Below are 23,709 nucleotides of genomic sequence, written 5' to 3' on the forward strand. Positions count from 1 at the left end.
GCAAACACATATGTGTTATTAACCAATATACTAAGTCACAATCCCAGAATAACCTCACTGGCCCAGAAAAATTAATTTTATTTTTGTGTCAGGAGTTTTTGTAAACAATCCACATTGAAGAAATAGTTAGTTGTTTCTGGGCAGCTTTCTTCCAAGGTAGTGGCGAACACCATGTCTTTACCTTCAACCAGAAAATCCTGATATAGACATATGCTGAAGACTCGGTCTCTTAGTTCTTTATTCTTTTCAAAAGAAAAGATAAATCAGTATCTAATCCAAATGGTGTAGATTTGATTTTTCTGATTAAATTTTAGTCTGCTCAGTTCAGACAATTTTACCTCGTTCTCCAATTTTGTATTTTTTCCTGGAGCATGTCTCTTTGTGTCTTTACTTACCTACAAAGCAGTCAGAAAACAGAAAGAGAAATAGAATCATCTCATATTTGCTATTCTCCCAGAGTTGAAAAACTGAATTGATTAACCAGTGTATGAGTACAGATGCTAAGTTATATATCATTGACACATTTTTGGGAATTTTGAATAATAATTACATTATTTTATCTGAAATCCTTAACACTGAATAGACAAAACCATCTTATTTGAGCTCAAGTGGAATTAGTATCAAAATACTGCAGATTAATTCACTGTTCTGCCAAGTTAAAAATATGTTCCCCATAATAATACTTTGCCCAATCTTCTAACTAGGTCCTTAGGAAAATATCATTTATACCTCACAAGGCCTTTCTCTCCTCCCTGGTATACGTATCTATTTTAGTGTCTTGAATGCCACTGACTCTATTTGATATTTTATGGTCATAACTAAAAATGAACTGTGCATATAGGCAGTTTTTTTTTAACAAACTGATTCATGGTAAGTGAGCATCACTGGCTAGGCCCTGGAGAAGGTGGTGATGAACTGCCTTTTTAAACTGCCGCAGACCATTTGATGTAGGTAGACCCATAATGCCACCAGGGAGACAGTCCTGTATTTTAGTCCAGGAACACTAAAAAAAGCGATATATTCCCAAGTCAGGATGGTGAGCGGCTTGATGGGGAACTTGCAGGTGGTGGTGTCCCTATGTATCTGCTACCCTTGTACTTCTAGATAGTCATGTAGTTGGAAGGAGTTGTCTTCGGAACTTTGGTGAATTTCCGCAGTGCATCTGCAGATGGTATGACACTGTTGCTACTGAGAGCCAGTGGTGGACAGAGTGGATGCTTATGGATGTGGTGCCAAGCTGTCTCCTGGATGTTGTCAAGCTGGTGAAGTTGCACTAATCTAGGCAAGTGGACAGTAGTCTATTACACCCCTGACTTGTTGATTGCAGGTTTCAGGAGTTTAACTGGAATTGTGGGCAGGTTTCAGGAGTTAGATGAGTTACGTGTCAAAGAATGCCTAGCCTCTGACCTGCTCTTTGTTATGAACAAGACCGGATCCCCTCAAAATATATTAAAAAGGTAGCCTGGACCTAATTTTTTTCCTATTTCTAGCTAAATACAAGGTGTTGTGTTCCAGGTGCATTTCAATTAGTCAAACTAGTCAGCATTAAGCAAAACACAATTTATTCAAACACAATAGTTAAAATACAACAAAAGAAAGAATAACTTGGAATAAGTTAACTTTATTGGAAGAATTAATAAAATAAAAATACTCTTTTACTACTAAACAGTAACTGTTCCAATGACTTGGAGACAGTAAGGGACTGCAGATGCTGGAAATCACAGCAGGTCAGACAGCATCCAATGGACAGGAAAGTCAATGTTTAAGCTGAAATCCTTCATCAGGACTGTTTCTATGAAGTAACATCCCTTCAGCACATCCGGAGCAAAAAGACAAATTCAGAAAACAGATTGTGGCTTATGTAGTTCTCCAGTCCAGGAGGAAAGAACATCAAAAGACAATTGTGAGAGAACACTGAGAGAGAGAGAGAGAGAGAGAGAGAGAGAGGGAGAGAGAGAGAGAGAATATAGCAACCAGGAGAGATTTACTGTCTTCCAACCTTGCTGAGACCCCAACAATTGCTGAAAGCTAACTAAAATCCTGCATCTGTAAGAGCTAAACAACACCCACTCAGGCTGCTTCTACTGTTCCAACTTTTAAAAAAGACTCAAGGCTTTTTTATAAGTTGTTTGTCTTCTCATAATCTGCTCGGGACTTGTTCCCCAATCTCTGTTTTAAAAAAAGGTCAAAACACACCTCTTAAAGCCACAGCATCGTCACATCTTGTAGCCGCAGTATTTATATAGCTAGGCCAATGCAGTTTCTGAACTGGCAGTTTGGGAGCAGTACTCATCAAATAATAGTTGACAGTATTTTACACACAGTGATATTAGGTCAGAGAAGAGCAAGGTTTTGTTTAAGAAGCATTGTAAAGGAGAGGCAATTTGCTAAAGAAACACAGACACTTATCGAGGTAATTTGCACTTCAGCACTAAGCAATTGAGTTTTCTGCTGCCAATAGTGAATGATAACAAGGAATGATTAAAATCAAGGATTTTGCAGGACTGCAAGAGGTTACAGAGACTGGGAGGAATTTGAAGAAAAAGATGAGATTTTGCTGGACTGGGTGCAGTTGTAGTTTAGAAAGTATGGGGGAAATGCGGGGTGAATTTTGAATGTGGGAAGGGAAGTTTTGATGAGTCTGCATGTACTTAGGTTGGAAAACACAAAGCTGGCCAGAACAGCTTTGGGATTGACAAATATGGAGGCAGCTGACACAGAATTTCAGCAGCTGACAAGCTGAGACAGGGGCAAGATCGGATGGCATTAAGAACTGGACTTGTAGAATGTGATTGGAATGCTCATTTGGAGTCCAATATCTCTCCAAGATTTTAAATAAACTGGATCAGCCTCAGATAATTCATGGGAAACTTACATTTCCCTAAACCAATACTATTGAAGAAAATCAATTGAATTCCAGTTAAATTGGTTGTCGTGTTTTGAGGGAGCAGAGGCTTTAAGCTTAAATATGGTCATGACCGGTAGTCACCACTCAGTCGGGACCAATGTGGTCTTATTTCAAGAGCCTATAAATCAAGACCTTAGGTTAACCTCAATAATAGGCAAGTCTTGCATAAAGGGAATTGAAAATTTATGAAGCCTCACAGCCTTACTAATTACAGTAATTCCAAAAAGGCTGCACACATTTAAATTGATCCAGAGTAATTGCTACTTTTATTCATTATCAAAAGAAATTTGTGTGTAATTTTGTCTTAACCTCACAAAATACAGTCACGAAGGCAGAAATTTATGATGTGAAGAGTGTTTGGCAAAACACTTCTCAGGACTCAAGGGAAACACTATAAAATAAGATTTTTATTAAATGCACAGATGCCATTTTGATTTATTATTAGCTATAAACAAAGTACGAGTTTCGAAGACTAACACAAGCTCTGCATCGGCTGTTGTTCAGTGGAATTTTGTGACTGCTGATGATCGAAACCTCTTCCATGTATGTTATATACAATTCTGAATCCTATACAAATATACCTGATATGTGAATATGAGTTGTGTAAAATTCATATATTTGATTTTCCACTGTTTAGATTTAGTGAGAATAAGTGCAGATGAGCATAACCAATTTCTCAGCCTGAACCGTACCATTGTAAAGCATTAACCAGGCATTGGTTGACATCCACTTGTCAAGCGGCAGCTGCCAATGTTACTCACTAATATATAATCTTTAATTTTTGTTTGTACAGCCTAACCATTCTTCCACAGAAGCTGTCCACCATTCTTCCAAATTACAGAAGCTGTCCACCTCTCAGAAAATGCAGTAAAAAGTGGCTAAGTTAACTTTGTTGAGATAACAGGCATACCCCCGACAATGCCAATATAGCAAAGATTGGACACTGACAGCAGGATACGGAACTAAAGTCAGTGTCTGAGGATATGGGGTCAGTCATTTAGGGCTGAGATAATGAAGGATAGAGTTAAGAACATTTGGAATACTCTGTCTCAAAGGCTGTAGACTCTGAGTCAATGAGAATGTTTCAGCCTGAAATCAATAGATATTTGAGCAGTGAGTGAATCAAGTGCCACCTGAATCAAAGAGCTATTTACAGCACAGGAAGATGCCATTCAGCCCATCAAATCCATGCCTGTTCTCCGCAGACCAATCTATTCAGTCCCAATCCTTTGCTCAATTCCCAGAGGCAGGCAAGTAAAAGAACATAGAACAGTACAGCACAGTACAGCACAGTACAGGCCCTTTGGCTCTCGATGTTGTGCTGACCTTTTTTCCCACTCTAAGATCAAACTAACCTACATAACCTCATTTTACTATCATTCATGTGCCTATCCAATAGTCGCTTAAATGTCCCTCATGTATCTGAATCTACTGCCACTGCTGGCATCCAATTTTCTTTTGAAATTGCCAAATGCTTCCATGATAGTGGACAGCAGGTGCCAAGGCATTACCACTCACTGCATAAAAAATGTTCCTCAATTCCTCCTGCAGTACTTGCCTAAGACCATACATCTGTATCCCCTAGCCCTTGAGCTATCAACTAATGGGTACAAGCTTTCTTCATCAATCTTATCCAAAACTGACAGATAGAGCAGGAAAGTGAACATGATACAGGTTCATTTCCTTTTTTTTTCATTCTTGGGCTGTGGACGTCACTGGCCAGACCGGCATTTATTGCCCATCCCTAACTGCCCAGGGCAGTTAAGAGTCAACCACATTGCTGTGAGTCTGGAGTCATGTGGAGGCCAGACCAGGTAAGAATGGCGGTTTCCTGCCCGAAAGGACATTAGCACAGGAAACAATTAACAATGGATTCACGGTCATCATTAGACTCTTAATTCCAGATTTTACTGAGTTCAAATTACACCATTTGTCATGGTGGGATTCGAACCCAGGTCCCCAGAACATTACTTGGGTCTCTGGATTAACAGTCTAGCGATAATACCACTAGGCCATTGCCTTCCCTTTTATTATCTTATTGAATAGTGAAGCAGCTTCAAGGGGCCACAAGGATGGCTCTTTAGTTTTTATGAAAATTCAGAGCATTTATAACGAGTGTTCAGCTTGTCCATGGACATTTCTGCGGTTAATTGTGAATTTCTTAATCAGCAGGTCATGCAAATCCTCCTCCAAATCACACATCACACTGATTCAGTGTCCCTGGGTAAAAATTGTGAAACTCCTTCCCTAACAATGCTATGGATGTTCCAACACCCCAAGGACCGCAGTGATTCAAGAAGGTCCCACCACCTTTTCCAGGGAAATTAGGGACAGGCAATAAATGTTGGACAAGCCAGGGACACCCACATCCCATAACAAATAACATACAAGACTTCAAGTGCAGTTAAACATAATGTATCACATCTAAAATGGACTTTTACATTTTACAAAACTAATGATCATTTTATAGACTGATGAAACTTTATAGTGAAACTATTTCCCTCAAATATTTCAGAATTGTGAGATTTTATATATTGAGTCACATTCGAATCTAAGGCAATAACTTTGCAGAACCAATAACTTCACAAAGTATACAAGAGCAGTTTACAACAGATACTATTGCCTGTCAAAAGGAGGGGAGGAGAGGGGGAATTTAAAAATATAACTGCTTACAAACCAGAAATTAATGTGGCAGGATTTGATGTTCCTACATCTATAAAAAGGACTGTGACATACGAGGTAGCAAACAATTCTTTGATGGAGCATGAAACAAAGAAACTACATGGTGATGTTTAATTGTCTCTGACATAATCGTTAAATGCCAGATGTTTAATTTTTTTTATCAAGTATTATACATCTCACTGACTGGGAAAAGGCATAATGTAGTCACACTTCGAAATATCCACACATTGTGCCTTCAGGAAAATCTACATAGACACCAAAGCTTTATTCCAGAAATAGTTTTTTTTGTAAATTGTAATGGGAAATATTTGAGCGAGTGGTGACACATACTTTCATGCATCCTGGTGAGAAATGATTTTATTTCACCATTTTTACTTTATATGCAATTACATGCAAATAAGGTTGCTTTTTAATTTTCACTGCTGACAGATCATCCATCAAGTCCAGTTAATGGGTGATTAAAACTGTAATACTGTCAACCAAAACTTAGCAAATGTGATACAGTATATCATTGATATAAAGATGCTTACACCTATTAACAGTTTAAGCTAAGTACTGGTATTTTCTCCTGAAGAAATAATAAAACATTTCTGGAATTGTGCCAAAAGATTTTAAAAGGAAAAGAGCATGACAATAACTTATCATGGGTGTGTATGTACAGATACATACATATATATATATATATATATATATATACACACACATTTGCATAATACAAAATATGAATGCTTGCAGGACAAAAACTCAATTGTTTAACATACCTGTAAAAATTCGATTGCCCTGAGAATTGATAATCTACCCACATTAAGTTTGAAATTGATCCTTTACATGAGTAAAATACTAAATAGTTGATTACACTGTTTCCAAATCCATTTGAAAATAAACATTTTGAGGAGCAAAGGCAAATGAAGAAAAGGAAATAGTGGAAGGTAAGCTATCAGTCACTTCACATCCACGATGAGTGAGTTATGGATCTTGCACTCAACAAAATGCCATAACTTGCCATCAGTGAAATTGCCTGTACATAATTCTCCTGTACAATTTAAGCCAGGATTAATGGATACACATGAGTGATAACAAGGCAATAATCTAATTGAGGGGTTCAGATCATTTATGTGTGAAAGAATGCACAACTGATTGTGCCTGAGAAATCCAATTAAAAGATTCACAGTACATCAAACTTATTTGAACCCCTTAATTAGTGATAGACTTGAAGTAAATACCTGGTATTTATTATTTTTTAATGCTGTACATCAAAGCATTGCTCACTCTGAGTTGAAATGTTTGCTGTTGTAGAACATACAACAGCGATCACACAACATTCTGTGTTAATGTCCCACTCCTGGACTTCAACACAAAGGTCTATGCTGTCAGTGCAGTACCGAGGGAATGTTGCACTAATGGAAGTGCTGTTTTGTTTATGTGATGCTAAACTGAGATAAAACCAACATCTGTGGATTCTGAAATCTGAAACAAAAAACAGAAATTGTTGGAGAAATTGTTCTGGCAGCACTCTGTGGAGACATTCTGTCAGATCTGCTGAGTTTCTTCAGCAATTTTGGTTTTTGTCAAACTGAGAGTCCACCTTCCCTCAGGTGACTGCAAAAGATGCCACAGCGTTATTACAAAGCAAAGCAGGGTACGTCATTCCTTGTGAATGTTTACCCTTCAAATAATATCATAAAAATCACACTCCAAACAAATTTCATTAGCTGCAGAAATGATGGCACAGTGGCTATGCAACAAGGCTGGATCATGTCATTCAGAGGCCCAGGCTAATGCTCTGGGAACATGGGCTCAAATCCTACCATGGCAGATGGTGAATTGAACTAGATCTAGAATTAAAAGCTGGCCAATTGCAACCATTGTCGACTGTCTCAAAAACTATTCTGGTTCATTAATGACCTTCCGGGAAGGAAATCTGCCATTCTTACATGGTCTGGCATACATGTGACTCCAGACTCACAACAATGTGGTTCCTTCCTAACTACCCTCTGGATGACAGAGTTTTGTAAAATTCAGTAATCATGAAAGATACTATACAAATGCAAATCTTTCTTCATAAGGATTATGTTTGGAAAACATGGGATAGTAAGTAATTCTGACTCGAAAATAGCATATTGGACACAAAGCTTTGAACATATTTAATAGATATTATCGGAAAGTTTAATTTAAATTTGGCTTCATGTTATAGAAGTGGGAGATGTTATTGACTCCAAGGCAAATTCTAAAGTTAATATTGTGGAACAAGAACAGTTATGAAGGAAGATCTAGCCATGTTAAGATGTTTACCAAATGGAAAAGTACATGGCTATCCAGGCAATTTAAAATGTTTAATAGATTTCTTCTTGCTTTATAATTACCTACTTGTTCAAACAACCACCCTAAAACTTTAATGATCAACTTGCCATCTGTATCTTCTTTCATTGGATTTATTTTTCCTGTGCTCTCTCCCCACTTACTCCTCTAAAGCAATGACACTTCCCAATTTATTCTTTTGCTAGAGTCCCCACCTAATTCAAAACCAGCCAGACCCATCAGTACAGCTTCTTCCTGACCCTGTACTGATACCAGTATCCCATTTAAAAGAACCCTTCTCTCCATGGAAGCCCCATATCCACATGTTAATCCACCAGATCGCTTAGCTGTGATGTCAATTTCCAGAAATAATTCTGAGTCTATTAATCTTGTGTCCTGTTTCTTAATGTACAGCATAACTCCTGATAATCTTTCAACAGGATCCCCTGTCTTTTTGATTGATGTTACTTCTGCCAACATGGACTGTGCCAAATGAACTTACCACCTCCTTTTCCAAGTTCCTCTCCAGCTCTATGAGATATCTGTTACCTTGGCACTGGATAGGCAACCATATCTCTGAGATTCTCATTCTTAGCTGTGGACATTGCATCTATCCATCTAATTCTAGAGGGCCTTATCAGTATCATGCTTTTATTTTTCTCATTTCCACTCCAGGCAGGTATCTGCTACTTGCAAAAGAAGACATGGTTTAGACCCCTGTGCAAAGTTAGCAAAATAGAAAGAAAGATTAATTCTGATCATGAATCTGAATTTAGCAACCTCAAATAAGTTTTAGAGAAATTTCAGAAATATCTATCACTAAAGCAGTGCAAGTTTCCTTGTCATCAACTGAAGCCACTGCAGTTTGACACTCCACTGTGATACTGAGGGATTGCTGCACTGTTGTAGGTACTGTCTATCAGATGGAACTGAAGCTCCTTCTTCCTTTTTGAGGTGCAAGCAACAGATTACATGGCATACTTTAAAGCAGAGTATTCTGGCCAATATTTGTTCCTCAATCATGAAAAATGGATTACTTGGTCACTATTGCATTCTATTTATGGGATATGGCTACACTCCAACCGGCTGCCATATTTACTATGACTACACTTCAAAAGTACTTCATTGAAAGTGAGGAGCTTTGACACACCTTTAAGTTATGCAAGGTGTTCTATAAATGGCATTCTTTCTGTTTGCTTTCATGAGATATCCAAATCAATGTCAAATGATAATTGGTTCAGAATTCTGGAGTGATAGTCGACGTTTCGGGCTGAACCCTTCATTTTGAATCCTGATGAAGGGTTATGCCGAAACACCGACTCTCCCGCTCCTCAAATGCCGTATGACCTGCTGTGCTTTTTGCAGCGCCACGTATTATTGACTCTAACTTCTCCAGCATCTGCAGTCCTCACTATCTCTTAGAAATATATTTGCATCAATTTAAAAAGATGAATTTATATTGTAATAGTACTGAAGTTGTGTACTTGCTAAATAGGAAATGGAAAGAAACTCTGTGTTAGCGATCAATTTTAGCTACAAAAATGACTTTGGAGTCAGTCAATGTGATTAAATCAGCAGTTTCCAAGGTATGTTGCACTGACCAATATAATGGAAAGAATTTGAAAGCACGAGTAAAAAAAAATTTTTATTTTCCTGGAAGTTCCCAATCTTAGTAAACAATAATTCAGATGGACTTACAGAGTACAATCAAGCACATTATTTGTGTCCTTTTTAATATTGAAGGCGACTGAGAGTATTACTTTTGCAGGTTTCATTTTTGTTATTGTTGGCATGCAGTTCAGCATTGCAAGTGAAGAGAAGCTTTGTTCTGCAAAAAGTTTTTAAACAGAACAGACTGTCAAAATAATCTGATACAGGCTATGCTTGGAACGTCACTTCCAGAAGGAAAAAGAAATCCAATAGAGAGTGCTGCAGGTGTGTAAGTAATTCAATATGGAGAAGCTCCTGTTATCGAGAGAGTCACACACCCATCACATCTAATTTACCAGCTATAACAAGCAAACGTATTAGCATGAACAGGGGGCTCTTGCGGAGACCCAGGTTCAAATCCCACCTGCTCCAGAGGTGTGTAATAACATCTGTGGGCAGGTTGGTTAGAAAATATATTTAAATATTAACCTAATGACCACCTACCAGTATAGCAGGTAGTAATCAACATGTAACAAATGAGAAAATAATCACATTAAAGATATCAGTAATGACCAGATGAATAGCCAGAACAAGTTACCAATACCTGAGACAAGGCAATGATCAGTTTTACTGAAAAGCCTCTCACTCACCAGCTTACAGACTTGCTAGCGCTGGAAGGTTTGTAGTACAATACATAATTTAAAACAATACATTTCATGGGTATATAATGATTCCTTACCTTTATAGTGACATAATTTACATAGCACCTTCTAATCAAAATAGGTTTCAAAATGCCACAGTTATAGTTAAAATAAAGGCATTGTGATGACACTATGGCATTAAGAGACGTATTTTGTCCCGGTTTCGTTTTGAAGAGAGGTTTTAAGCCATAGGTGTCAAGCTGCCAGTTCCAAGTCAACAAAGAAAACAAGAGTGTGAGGCCTTGAGAGTTTTTTTAAGTCGGAACAATAGAAGCAGCATGAATAGGTAGGGACAGGCTCCCACAGAACTATGATTTTAGTTTAGGTTTCAGTGGTCATTGGGATTTTGAAGTTGGCAGTGGAAGCTCTTACATCTCTCTTTGATACAGCAAAAAGCCTGGGTTTTCCCTCTTCGACCAGAATTACATGTGAGACAATTTGTTTTACTGACTTTGCCTTTGCCAAGGATGTGTTTATGGGATGTTACTATATTGGAACAGTTACTATTCAGTAGATGAATAATCTATTATTCTGTTAAGTTTTCCAGCGAAATTATTCCAATTCTCCTTTCTGTGGGGTAAGAATAGAGTGTGTTTTACTTAAAGCCAAGTAGTGTGATCAATCAATTTGCACGTGGAACACAGCATCTTAAATTTGTCTTTAAAAAAAGATAAAAGTGAGTATCTAGGCCACCTCCCTGGCATATTTTAAGGGGGTTTGGTCTGTTCCATAAGAGCACTGACCCAAGAGGAAAGATATGGTGAGGTCTAATAAAAAGCTTGCTATTAAGAATTTTCTAAATGAGGAAAGGGAGTAAAAGGGAATGCGATAACCAAGTTTGAGGTAGTAAGGAATTCAGAGTCAGCACACGTTGACTATGAGACAGATGTTAAGTAATGGAGCTCAGTGAAGGACAGGATACATGCATTGCGGTAGTTAGGTCCAGAGATAAGAAAGGCGTACATAAACCATGGGGCAAAGTAGGTACCAACCTCGAGATGGAAGCAGATAATTTTATGGAATTATGTAATCTTTATGATGGAAAAGGTTTGGAATCTATCTTCAGTGTAGGATGCCCATGCTGTAAACCACTGTTGAGCCTTACAAAAGTGTACTGTAAAAGCTTCTATAAGTTCATAAAAAGGAAACACTTAGTTCAGATAAATGTGGATTCATTAAAAGCAGTGTCAGGAGAATTTATAATGAGGAATAAAGAAATGGCAGAGAAGCTAAGTGATTTCTTTGTGGTCTGTTGTCATTGAAGTAGATACAAGGAATCATCCAGAATTCAAGATCCAAGTGTCCAGGGAAAATGAGTAGAAGGAAATTAGTATTAGTCATAAGATTGTACAGGAGAAATTAATGGGGTTAAAAGTTAATAAGTCCACAGGACTTGAGAGCCTACATCCTAGAGAATTGAAGGAGTTGGCTATAGAGACAGTTGATACATTAGTAACTGGCTTCCATAGAGTCTGGAATGATTCCTGCAGATTGGAGGCTTGCAAATGTCACCTCACTATTTAAAAAGCAAGAAAGAAAACAAGTAACTACAGACCCATTAGCCTTACACCAGTAGTAGGGAAAATACTGGCATCGATCATAAAGTACGGGATTACAGGATACCTGGATAAAAATGATCATCATAATCACCATCAATTAGCAAATGGAAACCGTATTTGACAAAATTGTTGGTGTTTTTTAAGGGTGTTACAAATAAAATTGATAAAGGGGAGTCAATGGATGTAGTATATTTGAATTTTCAGAAGACTTTTGATAAATTCCCTCTCAGGAGATTTGTTAGCAAAGTTAAACCACATGCTACAGGAAATTTAGGACTGCCTAACAGAAGAAAACTGACAGTAGGAATAAATGGGCCATTCTCACATTGGCAGACTGTGATGACTGAAGTAATGATAAGGAACAGTACTCACCCTCCAACTATTCACAATATATATCAATGAGTTGGACTCTGGGGCAAAATGTAACATTTTCAAATTTGGAGGTGACACTAAACTAAGCAGGAATGTTTCTTATGAGGAAGACATAAAATGTTTTCAGGTGGTTTTGGACAAGATTAGTCACTGGCAAAAACACATCAGATGGCAAATAATGTGTAAAAATATGAGGTTATCTACTGTGGTCCGAAAAACAGATGGGCAGAGTATTTCTCAAATGATGAGAGGTTAGAAAGTGAAAATGCACAAACGTACTTGATGTACTCGTCAATGCAGACTGTTAACATGCAGATCCAGCAAGCTATTACGAAGGTGAATTGAATGTTAAATTTCACTGAAAGAAGATTTGAGGACAAGCTAGTGAAGTCTGGCTTCAATTATATAGGAGCTTCATTAAACTGCAGCTGAGGTGCTTTGTCTGCTTTTACAAGAAAGATATCATTGGTATAGAGGGAGTGTCACGAAGGTTCACCAGACAGACCTATTCCTGGGATGGCAGGACTGTCCAATGGAGAGACTGGGCAAACAGGGTCCATATTCTCCAGAGTTTCAAAGAATGAGAGGTAATCTCATTGAAAATTACAAAATACTTTAAGGGAGAAGCAGGATGGATGAGGGTATGATGTTTGAACTGACTGGTGAGTCTAGAACCAGGGGATACAATTTAAAAATAAGGGAAATGCCATTTTGGACTGAGATGAGGAAAATTTGTTTTACTTAGTATCTTTAGCTGTGGAAGCTCAGTCTTTGGATTATACTTAGAGTTTGATAAGTTTTTGATTACCATTAACATAAAAGGTTATGGGTGTTAAAGGCATTCAAATGTTCGATCCTATTAAGGTTCATCAGATATTTAAAACAATGAATGATAGTTTTCATGGTCACTGTCACTGAGACTAGCTTTATAGCTCAGATTATATTCGGCGAATTGAAATTTCACAATGATTGGAATCGAGCCTGTGTGTGCAACACAATAGCCTGGGCTTCCCGATTGCCAGTAATATATCAGAATGGGTATCAGCGGCCTATGCCTTTCTGATGAGTCTGGAACTGGAGTTTAAACGGTTTCCCAGAGCTTCCACAGTCAGCTTTATGAAGTGATCCAACAATAACTCCCAGAATTCATTCGATCTACAAATTCACATGATCCCTGCTTAAATTTATTTACTTAGCTGTAATATTTTTAGCTGTGAAGTCTGAGGGAAAAATACATCTTGATATTTTTCTAGTGGATAAGAAAACACAATCAATCTATTTTCCAGACATAAGTAGGTAACTCTTAAATTTTGATATCGCTGAATATGTTAGTCACAAATTTCTTTGCAAATGTTTTCCAGTGAATAGCAATTCTCCCTAACCCCAGAAATCTAGTCACTGTTTCAACAAGTAATCTTCAATTTTCTATAAGAAATACCACAGCAATAAGTATCATCTTGTATGTAACAGAGTTATAGATAATTCGAAAGGAAATTACCACTTCTCCATTGTAAAATACACATGTAAAATACTTACTTTTCATACAAAAATTAATTGCATTTCACTTTCTTTCAAAGAAATAAGTAAGTTCAGTGCAGTAAATAGTTAAGGATATTATTGTGACATATTTCCAGATCTCACATGGTCATTTCTGTTCCTGCAGCACAATCAAGTCCTTGTAGGAATGTACAGGCCTTGAAATTCTAATGTCCAAATAGTCCTTTCTGCAGGGTACACTGGAATTGCACACTGGGACAAGGTGTAAATTCTGACACAGCTGACTCCGTGGAAACTGCCCTGGAAATTTAAATTTCCTTGGGGAAAATACTGGGTTTCATATGTAATTATTTGGCAGGCACTTCATTGTTAATTCCAACCACAAACAGTTAGAAATGATTTATCGAAAAGCTCTCCCAAGTGCACCTCCACGACAACAACATCCATTTATGAAGGCCCATATGGACAACTAACAAGCAAAATACAGTCCAAGCTCCCAATGAGTATTCCCAATCTCCGATGTTCTTAGCCAACTTTCAAGCCTCGCTAAGTACAAAGGGAATCCTTTGTCTTGACGATTAGTCTTAACATCACTGTCAGACATTTTGGTCACAGCCATACAAGACAGAGTCACCAACTATATCAGATGATGATCAACGACAAGAGCTCAAAAGGATCACCATCAGTAGGTAGTCTTAATCCAGTCCACTGGTCCCTGAACTAATACATTCTTTTGTGTGATTCAGAGATGAATTTGGAACATCCAATAACGCAACCTCCAATAGTGAACAAGTCACAACTCTCGAAGTTTTATGTCCAAACAAGGTTGATCTTATGACTATATGGTTCACGTGGGTACAAACAAAACATGAGATCGATGTGTGAATCTATCCACTGGCCCATTACTAGTAATTACATCAATCAACTAAGTTGTGAGAAACATGTCAATCCAATCCATCTCAACAACCAAAAGAGCCTCTGCTTCCACAAGATTCCTTCTCAGCCGTGGTACAAAATTGCCATTTATATCTTCCATGTTCACAGACACAATGAGAACAATAGTTAGATTTTGTGAAGCATTACACAAAATATCCAAATGACATCATCAACAGCCCAACACAACGGATGGTGACACAGGTTCTGAAGCTATCATACCAAACAACGATCACCCATCTACAACAACTGAAACACATCTACCAATAACAGATGGCACACTGCAGAGTGAAGCTTCATTAACAACTGAAAATTGTAAAAGGACCAGAACTGGTTCTGTCTTATAATGACCAAGACACATCTGAATGTACAGAGACAATGCATGTAGATATATCCTTGTGTACGTAATTGCAAAAGTGTTTCCATCTTTAAAGAGAAAAGAGGGATGTTTATTGTGAACCAATATCAGAAACTGCTGGAAAAACTCCACTGCATCTGTGGTAAGAAAGCAGAGTTAAGGTTTCAAGTCCAGTGATTCTTCATCAGAGTTGGAAGAGTCACCGGCCTCGAAACGCTAACTCTGCTGTCTTACTACAAATGCTGCCAGACCAGCCAAGTTTCACCAATTTGGTTTTGTTTTAGATTCCAGAATCCTAGATCCTTGTTTTATTTTTGTGTTGTATGCTGTGTTTAGTGATCTATGTTTCTGTTTTTGTATGGTTGTATTATGCCATTATTCCACACCACACAGGCCTATACTCTTAAGTTATGTGGCATTATAACAGGTGATGTTCCATTCTAATGGTATCTGCCTAACCTTCAGTGATTCTCTATGTGATCAGCTCAGTGTAGTGTGCACACCCAGCCAGCTGACTATGGAATCATATAAACAGGAAGAGGCCAATCAGCCCACTCAAACCTGTTCCATCCTTGAAACAGATCGTGTCTGATCTGTGGCTTAACTTCATAGTGCCTTTTGCTCAAGTCGCTAATACCTGTTATTTTATCAATCTTGGATTTAAAATGGACAACTGATCCAGCATCCACTGCCATTTGTAGAAGAGAGTTCCAAACAACTACCACCCTTTGTTTGTATAAGTGCTTCCTAACATTGCTGCTGAATGAGCTGACTCAAATTTCCCAAATATGCCCCTAGTTCTAGACTTCCCAAACAATGGAAATAGTTTATGTTTATCTAACCTATCGTAGAGTCATAGAAATGTACAGCATGGAAACAGACCCTTTGGTCGAACACATCCATGCCAACCAAATATCCTTACCTAATCTAGTCCCATTGCCAGCATTTGGCCAAGAATCCCTTTAAACCCTTCCTATTCCTATCACCATCTAAATGCCTTTTAAATGTTGTAATTGTACCAGCTTCCACCAGTTCCTCTGACAGCTCATTCTATGCATGTGCCACTCTCTCCATGAAAAAGTTGCCCTTTAGTTCCCTTTTAAATCTTTCCCCTCTCACCTTAAACCTATGCCATCTAGTTTTGAACTCACCCAGTCCAGGGAAAAGACCTTGTCTATTTACCCTATCCATGCCCCTCATGATTTGATAAACCTCTATAAGGTCAACCCTCAGCCTACGAAATAAGCCCCAGTCTATTCAGCCTCCCCCTATAGCTCAAAACGTGCAATCCTGTCAATATCTTTATAAATCTTTTCTGAACCCTTTCAAGTTTCACAACATACCTCTTATAGTAGCTGTCTTTTCCTCTTAATATCTTGAAGACATCGATCAGGTGGCATCATAGCCTTCTAAATTCTGGTAAAAACAAGCCCATTTTGTATAATCCCTCCTCATGACTGAACCCCCTAAGTCCAGACATCATTGTTGTGAAGCCATGTTGCATTCCCGCCAAGAACAATATATCCTTCCTAAAGTGTGGCACCTAGATCTGCTCATTGTACTCTAAGTGAGGTCCAACCAGGGTTTTGTATAACTGCAACAGAACTTCTGCTTTCTTGTACTCCAATCCTCTAGATATAAAGGCCAATACTTTATTCCATTAGCTTCCTTGAGTATTTTCTATATCAGCTTGTTTTAAAGATCTGTGTACCTGAACCCCCAAGTCTCTTTGGATATGCACTGTATTTAACTCCATATCATCTAGATATCTCAGAACTCCGATTTCTCCAGTTTCCTCATTGCCCCTCCCCCCACCTTGTCTCAGTCCCAACCCACGAACTCAGCACCCCCTTCCTAACCTGCAATCTTCTTCCTGACCTCTCCGCCCCTACCCCCACTCCGGCCTATCACCCTCACCTTGACCTCCTTCCACCTATCGCATTTCCAACGCCCCTCCTCCAAGTCCCTCCTCCCTACCTTTTATCTTAGCCTGCTGGACACACTTTCCTCATTCCTGGAGCAGGGCTCATGCCCGAAACGTCGATTCTCCTGCTCCTTGGATGCTGCCTGACCTGCTGCGCTTTTCCAGCAACACATTTTCAGCATCTAGAAAGTACCCTAATCTATTCTTTTTCTATCTAAAATGGATAACCTCACACTTCAGTGCTTACACTGAACTCTGCCAATAAATTCTATCAATCACCTGATGAAGGCGCAGTGATCCGAAAGCTTGCTTCCAAATAAACCTGTTGAACTATAAACTGGTGTTGTATGATTTTTAACTTTGTACACCCCAGTCCAAAACCGGCATTTCCAAATCATATAATTTCTGTGCCTGTGTGCTTCCCTCCACTTCAATTAAGGAGTAGCGCTGCAAAAGCTTGTGATTTCACGTAAACCTGTTGGGCTCTTACCTGGTGTTGTGTGACTTCTGACTTTGTCTACCCCAGTCCAACACTGGCACATCCACATCAAAAAGTCAGGTAACATTGAAGATAGTGTAGATGACAGCATAACATTACAAAAGGATATTAATAGACGAGGTCAATGGGAAAAACTGTGGCAGACGGAGTGTTAATACCTAAATAGGTCATCCCTTCACTTGCTACTCACACCATTTAACACTTTTGATCACCTGTAAAGACTTGTTATTCAGCCTGTCGACACTCTACTCACACCACTTGTACTATCATTTGACACTCTTAATTACAGAGAATTATCTTGCAATGATCTCTTCACCGATAAATTCTGTGTGCTCCTTCCACTTCCCATGGTGAAGAAGCAGCGCGTGAAAGCTTGTGATTTCAAATAAACCTGTCAGACTATAACCTGGTTTCATGTGACTTCTGAAGTAACTTTGTGTCATTAGCAAATTTGGACATATGACTTTCTCAGCCATTATTCAAGTCATTAACAAATTATCAAAATAATTGAGACCTGATTACAATTCTTATGGAATGCCATCGTTCATAAACTACCAATTTTAGTACCTAACCATTATCCCTACTTTCTGACGCCTGCCGCTCAACCAATTTTCCCAGCCATGTCAGATATTTGCCCTCAATTCTGTTGGCCTCTACCTTAGTTAAAGACCTTTAAGTGAGACTTTATCAAATGCCTTCTGGAAGTCCACATAAACAATATCTACAGACATGCCCCTGTCTACTACCTTAGTCACATCATCAAAGAAATTCAATGAGGTTTGTCAGGCATGAGTTACTGTCAGGAATCCATGCTGGCTCTCCCAGATTAACTGTAAAAAAATTCAAGGGATTCAGTTACTCCATCCTTGATTATCGACTCCAAAGATCTCTCAACCACAAATGTTTGGCGAACAGATGCACAACAACACAGAAACCTACGACATGTGTCAGACTGTGTTATTATAGCCATATAAATAGTTAAAAGTTACAAATAAACCTCAAAAGATCTGACTCAACAAGAATCCACTCTTCATGCTATGTGTTGCACAGGTTATTGCAGAAATCCACAAAGTGCATCTTTCTCTTTTATGAAATGGTTATTCTGCTTCATCTCGCCCTTTGTAACTTTCCTCTGAGCTATTGTTCAAAATAGATCAAATGGACCAACAACTCTCAGAGTGTTGTATGTCATTCTATTCCCAATTATTAAGTTGTTTGAGAAGAAAGTCTTTGACTAGCTGTTTTCAGAGTAATTTTCTGACTTTCCAACTGCAGCATCAGAGCGCTTCTGTGCACTTCCATTCAGCGAGGGCCTGAAGAGGGTGACACAGATACAAAATCTGTGGAAATTAGTGCTTACCAGTGGTGAGAGTTAGACATTTATAAATTAGAAAATTAAATATTATGTATACGAAAACACCCAAGAGCAAGGACTAGTAAAAAGAAAATGTCAAGACAATAGGAAACAAAAGCAATCTTATTTTTCTGCAATGCCTTCCACTGACTGAAATATCTAAGATTTTCGCAAACTCAGAGTTGAGACTTCCACAAAATAAGTTCAAGAAATCCACAGGGAAGTCCCAACAGAAATTAGTCTAAATTAGTTTAGGAAATATGATGTATCTATTAAAGAATTAACAATGATTGATCCAGACCACTTCTTTCTTTAAGTTATGGATTTACAAAGATTAGCCAAAAAAACCTACTTTGGCTTCTTTTATTACAATGAGTTGGAGATATTTAATATTTTAAATTACTTTTAAAAACCATAATACCAATTGCAAAATGTAATAAAATCATTTTAAATACATGTTGCACTAAATGAAAACCACGTTCCCGAATATTTGATGTTGGCAAACATCTTAATTTAGACAACAGAAATATGGAGTTTCAGTCTTCATGTTTTAAAAAACCATTGTTTTCAGCGGAGAAGGAAGCAATTCAGTCCCTAGTGCCAGTGTCAGTCCTTTGACAAAGCAATTAAAAACTAATCCCATTGACCTGCTCTCTCATAATTTCATTTTATCTTCCATCTGTTTCAAGTGATAATCTGTTGTTCCTTTAAAAGGTGCAGTTGTCAAAAGTATATAAAACATCTTAACGTGCTTTTTATTATCCAAACTTCTAAATTTAGGATGCAGTTTTAGTCTAGCATGAAACAACGAAGAAAGATAACTTGGCTAACCAAGTCAATAAATTTCACAGGCCATGTACAATCCACTCTAATAAGGACTGTACCCCATTCACTTCACCTTATGAGAATAGAGTTTCAAGATTGAAGATCTGTTTTATTTTAAATCATGAAAGATTTACATTTTTCAATGGGATTATGCCAATATTACAATGTCACCTCTAATATTTGGCATTCCTTTCTCTGAAATGGGCCGATTACAGATCCTATCCTAGTTAGCATTACCTCAGAAAAGTGGCTACTTGTAAGCTTCTTACAGCACTCATTTGAGCACCTGACAATAAAACTAATGCAATTCAATTCATTTAGTGCAATATGACCCTAACAAGGTTGACTGATTAATAAGTATCACCATCATTACTTTTGACAAACCTGCAGAAGGAAGATGGCACTTTATTGTAGCAAAAATAGTGCTTGGTTAAGTGTAAACCTCTCATCAGGAAAATTGTTCAGGCAGTTTCGATACCTTTCTTACTTGATCAATTAGTTTTTTTAAGTTATTTTACAAAATGGGTATTGCTAACCATACCAACATATATTGCCTACCCCCAATTGCCCTTTAGAAGGTGATGGTAAGCTGCTTTGTTGAACAATTGCAGTCCACGAGGTGCAACCGTACCTCAGTGCTATTAGGAAGGGAGTTCAGGGTTTTGACTCAGTGACAGTGAAGGAATGGTGAGACAGTACCGGGTCAGGATGGTGTGTGGCTTGGAGGGGAACTTGCAGATAGTAGTGTTTCCATGTATCTGCTACCCTTATGCTTCTAGGTGGTAGATGTTGAAGATTTGGAAGATTGAAAGACCCTTGGTGAGTTGCTGCTGTGCACCTTATAGATGATAGACACTGTTAGAGTGGAGAAGGGAACAAATGCTGAAGGTGGTGGATGGGGTGCACCACAGTTTCTAGTCATGGCAAAAAGTTGTTCAATGAGATTCAAAACTAGATTACAGAAATGTTAGAATTTTATGATCAATTATATAGGAAGACTGAGTAACTTTAAGAACGCAATAAGATATAGCTCAGGTCCACTCAAATACCATTAATTTTTCAAATTCCATGTTAAAGCATGCAAGCAGCAAAAACATACAGCAACAGCATAAATTTTGATAATGCTTATCTAAAAATGATTATTGTGATTATGTTTAACAACGACTTAACACCTTCTAATGTCTTATAAACTATGTGATATTTACATACCTTTATACGTAAGGAGAATGAAATACACAGCTGAATTTATTCCTGGTTACATTAGGACATATTTACTTTAGCTATAATACCAGCAATAGAGAGGTCCTAATGGTAGAATACAGTTGACAATAACTTTTTTGAGGCGTTTGCTAATTCAGTGTTTAACAGAAAAGCAATTTATGCAGTATGCGAGAAACATTTTGCAGTCTTCTCATGTTTTATAAAGCAATACATAATTTAAGTGGGTATTCACTCTTATTCCTGCTGTCCTAAACTAAAATCTGATTGTTTGGCCATTTTAGGCATTAATTCAGAATAAAACTCCAAGTACAATAAATGTATTTAAAAGTCAGATTTAGAGCATGCAGTTTTTTTTGGCTATACCAACTTTAGTTCTTCCTAATAGTTGCAAGAAATATCTTTATACAAGCATGCACATTCTCCCTGTGTCTGTGTGGGTTTCCTCCGGATGCTCCGGTTTCCTCCCACAGTCCAAAGATGTGCTGGTCAGGTGAATTGGCCATGCTAAGTTGCCCACTAGTGTGAGGTGCATTAGTCAGACGAAAATGGGTCTGGGTGGATTACTCTTCGGAGAGTCGGTGTGGACTGGTTGGGCCGAACAGCCTGTTTCCACACTGTAGGGAATCTAATCTAATCTTAAAAGGTCAGGTAAATATACTATAGGTATCTACAGCACTTTGATAATCTAGTGCGTACAGTGCTCAGTTAACAGGTTGTCTTGCTCTGACGTGATATTTACTTTGTCAATCTTAAGCCTCTCAAGATGAGATGATCCATTTTCAAAGATTCCAGCCACCACATTATGCTGTAAGTTCAATTCAGGTCAGAGGACAGCAATTACATTACAAATAAAAGCCAATATATAGCCTATCTTAAGTTTATATTTTTATAAAGTCATGCCTAGTCTGCCCATGTAAAAGTCAGTTATTGTAAGTTTCCTTGTTCCAAGTCAGTTCAGCAGCAATTGAGAAATTGGGCATTGTCCAAGCATTTCTGTCACATTTCAAGTTTCAGGGAACAGATGCTGTTGTCAGGTTAGCATGTCCTGGTATCTGGCTTCTTGAATCAGCTTAGCAGCAATAGCAGGTCAAACATGACTTCCACGCTAATGCAAGTCTTCCAAATGGCTACAGTCCAATCAAATTGCTCACATTTAGATCCAAGACCAATTACTCATTGTGAGGAAGTCATTTGGAAAATATTGCCAAGCCATGAATATGGAAGTGCTCAGTGATGCTGTGTGTACAACATCTCTTCTGAGATTACTGTCTGCTTGAAGGATTTGGGTCTCATTCTCAGCTCATCCCATTGAACGTGTGGACTGCAGTGATTATGCACTGTGTGCTGTCATAAATCGAATTATCACTCATTTGGCTTGTACAGGTGTCCTTTATTGACTCTTGCAAAGAATGACTGCCAAACCTTATAACCATTTGTCTTGAACAATCAGTGATAGGTACAGTCAATATAATTATTCAGCGTGATATGGAATTGTAAAAATTATCACAGTTTTCATACAGTTTGAAATACAGTCTTTCATTGTAACTGTCTGTATAGTGGCATAAATCTTTATCTTACACCTGCTGCAAGTTGCTGACAAACTTTAAATTTGGGTTGGACTAAAGAGATTCACTTTTGTGCTGCTTGCTCATTACTAGTCTAGGTTTGAAATACATTTTACAACAACCCCACCGTAAAGTCTTGAAAATTATGAATCTGATCTTTTCAGAAATGTCTTCTGGAATCTCAACTAGAAAAGTTCCTGGCAAACATTCAAGGATGAAATTTGATGGATGTTGACTACAGACATGAGAGCCATGGAATCTACAAGTTCCTGGCTGAGGCTTTCACACCACTTGGCTTTAGTTCATTGTGGAATTAGACCAAAATCTGAATCAAGAGTTTCACTGGGATTTTTGCATCAATAGCATTAATGCAAAAGTAACAAAATACAGCATGGCTTTCCTGTCATCTTCCCCATCTTGTAGGATTAGTAAGGAAGTTAACATTTCATGATTGACCTAGTTTGGTTATAATCACACAGTACATATTTGTCTATATAACTATTACAATATTCTGTTTAATTGTAACCAGTGTGTATTTCAGTACATCACTATCATGTGACTCTGCTTAGTGTCATTTCACAAAGAAATGCATCGTAGGATTGTGAACAGATTAAGGAAAATACACGAATGTTTTAGGGGTACAGACAAGGTTGACATTCCTTGTCGATCTTATTCCCATTTCCATGATTGTAAGAACATTCAGGCCCTAAGTCACAAGTGTCTGATTTAGTGGAAACTTCAGCAGCAAGGATTGAGATAATAAGCCAAAAAATATCACTCATTGTGTCCTGAGGATAAGCATATGCCTCATTTTCAGGCCCTAAGGCCTGAATAAGTAAGAATATATGCTCCAAGCTCATTAGTCACAACTCATCAGATATCATGAAAACAAAAGTGTCACGAGTAAAAATCATAGCTCTTTGTCTTTTACAAGTTATCTTAGGAGTGAAATAATTATGTATGAAAGCACTTATTTACTAAGTGTAACCTTTGTGTAAGAGTTAACTTTGTAACACTGTGTTTAGGTTTATAATCCTTAAGACATTCATTATTTCAGTACTTTTTCGTTACATACCCTGTACAATAATTTGTTTAGATTAGTACTTTGCGGTTGTCTGTATTTGTTTTGTATAGCTTTGAGGTTATAAGTAACAATTTACACATCTTTTGAGTTTTTTTAATCTCTTTTCAGGATTCAAACACCACAGAGAGGAAAAAAAACATTTAATAAGTGGTTTCTATGAAAAAAAACAGTTGATCTGTCACAAGTGTCTGATTTAGTGGAAACTTCAGCAGCAAGGATTGAGATAATAAGCCAAAAAATATCACTCATTGTGTCCTGAGGATAAGCATATGCCTCATT

The 23,709-nt window shown here is 37.9% G+C and overlaps 1 protein-coding gene across 8 annotated transcripts in view; it reads right to left on the bottom strand.

The window, feature by feature from the left end:
• The window catches only part of wwox (WW domain containing oxidoreductase), a 948,132-nt gene that overhangs the window by 581,322 nt on the left and 343,101 nt on the right, over positions 1 to 23,709 (bottom strand). The window lies entirely within an intron of this gene.

The sequence above is a fragment of the Chiloscyllium plagiosum genome, unplaced genomic scaffold, assembly GCF_037043375.1.
Source record: "Chiloscyllium plagiosum isolate Xiang-an unplaced genomic scaffold, Cpla_swu_hap1 HiC_scaffold_17, whole genome shotgun sequence".
Taxonomy (NCBI): Eukaryota; Metazoa; Chordata; class Chondrichthyes; order Orectolobiformes; family Hemiscylliidae; genus Chiloscyllium; species Chiloscyllium plagiosum.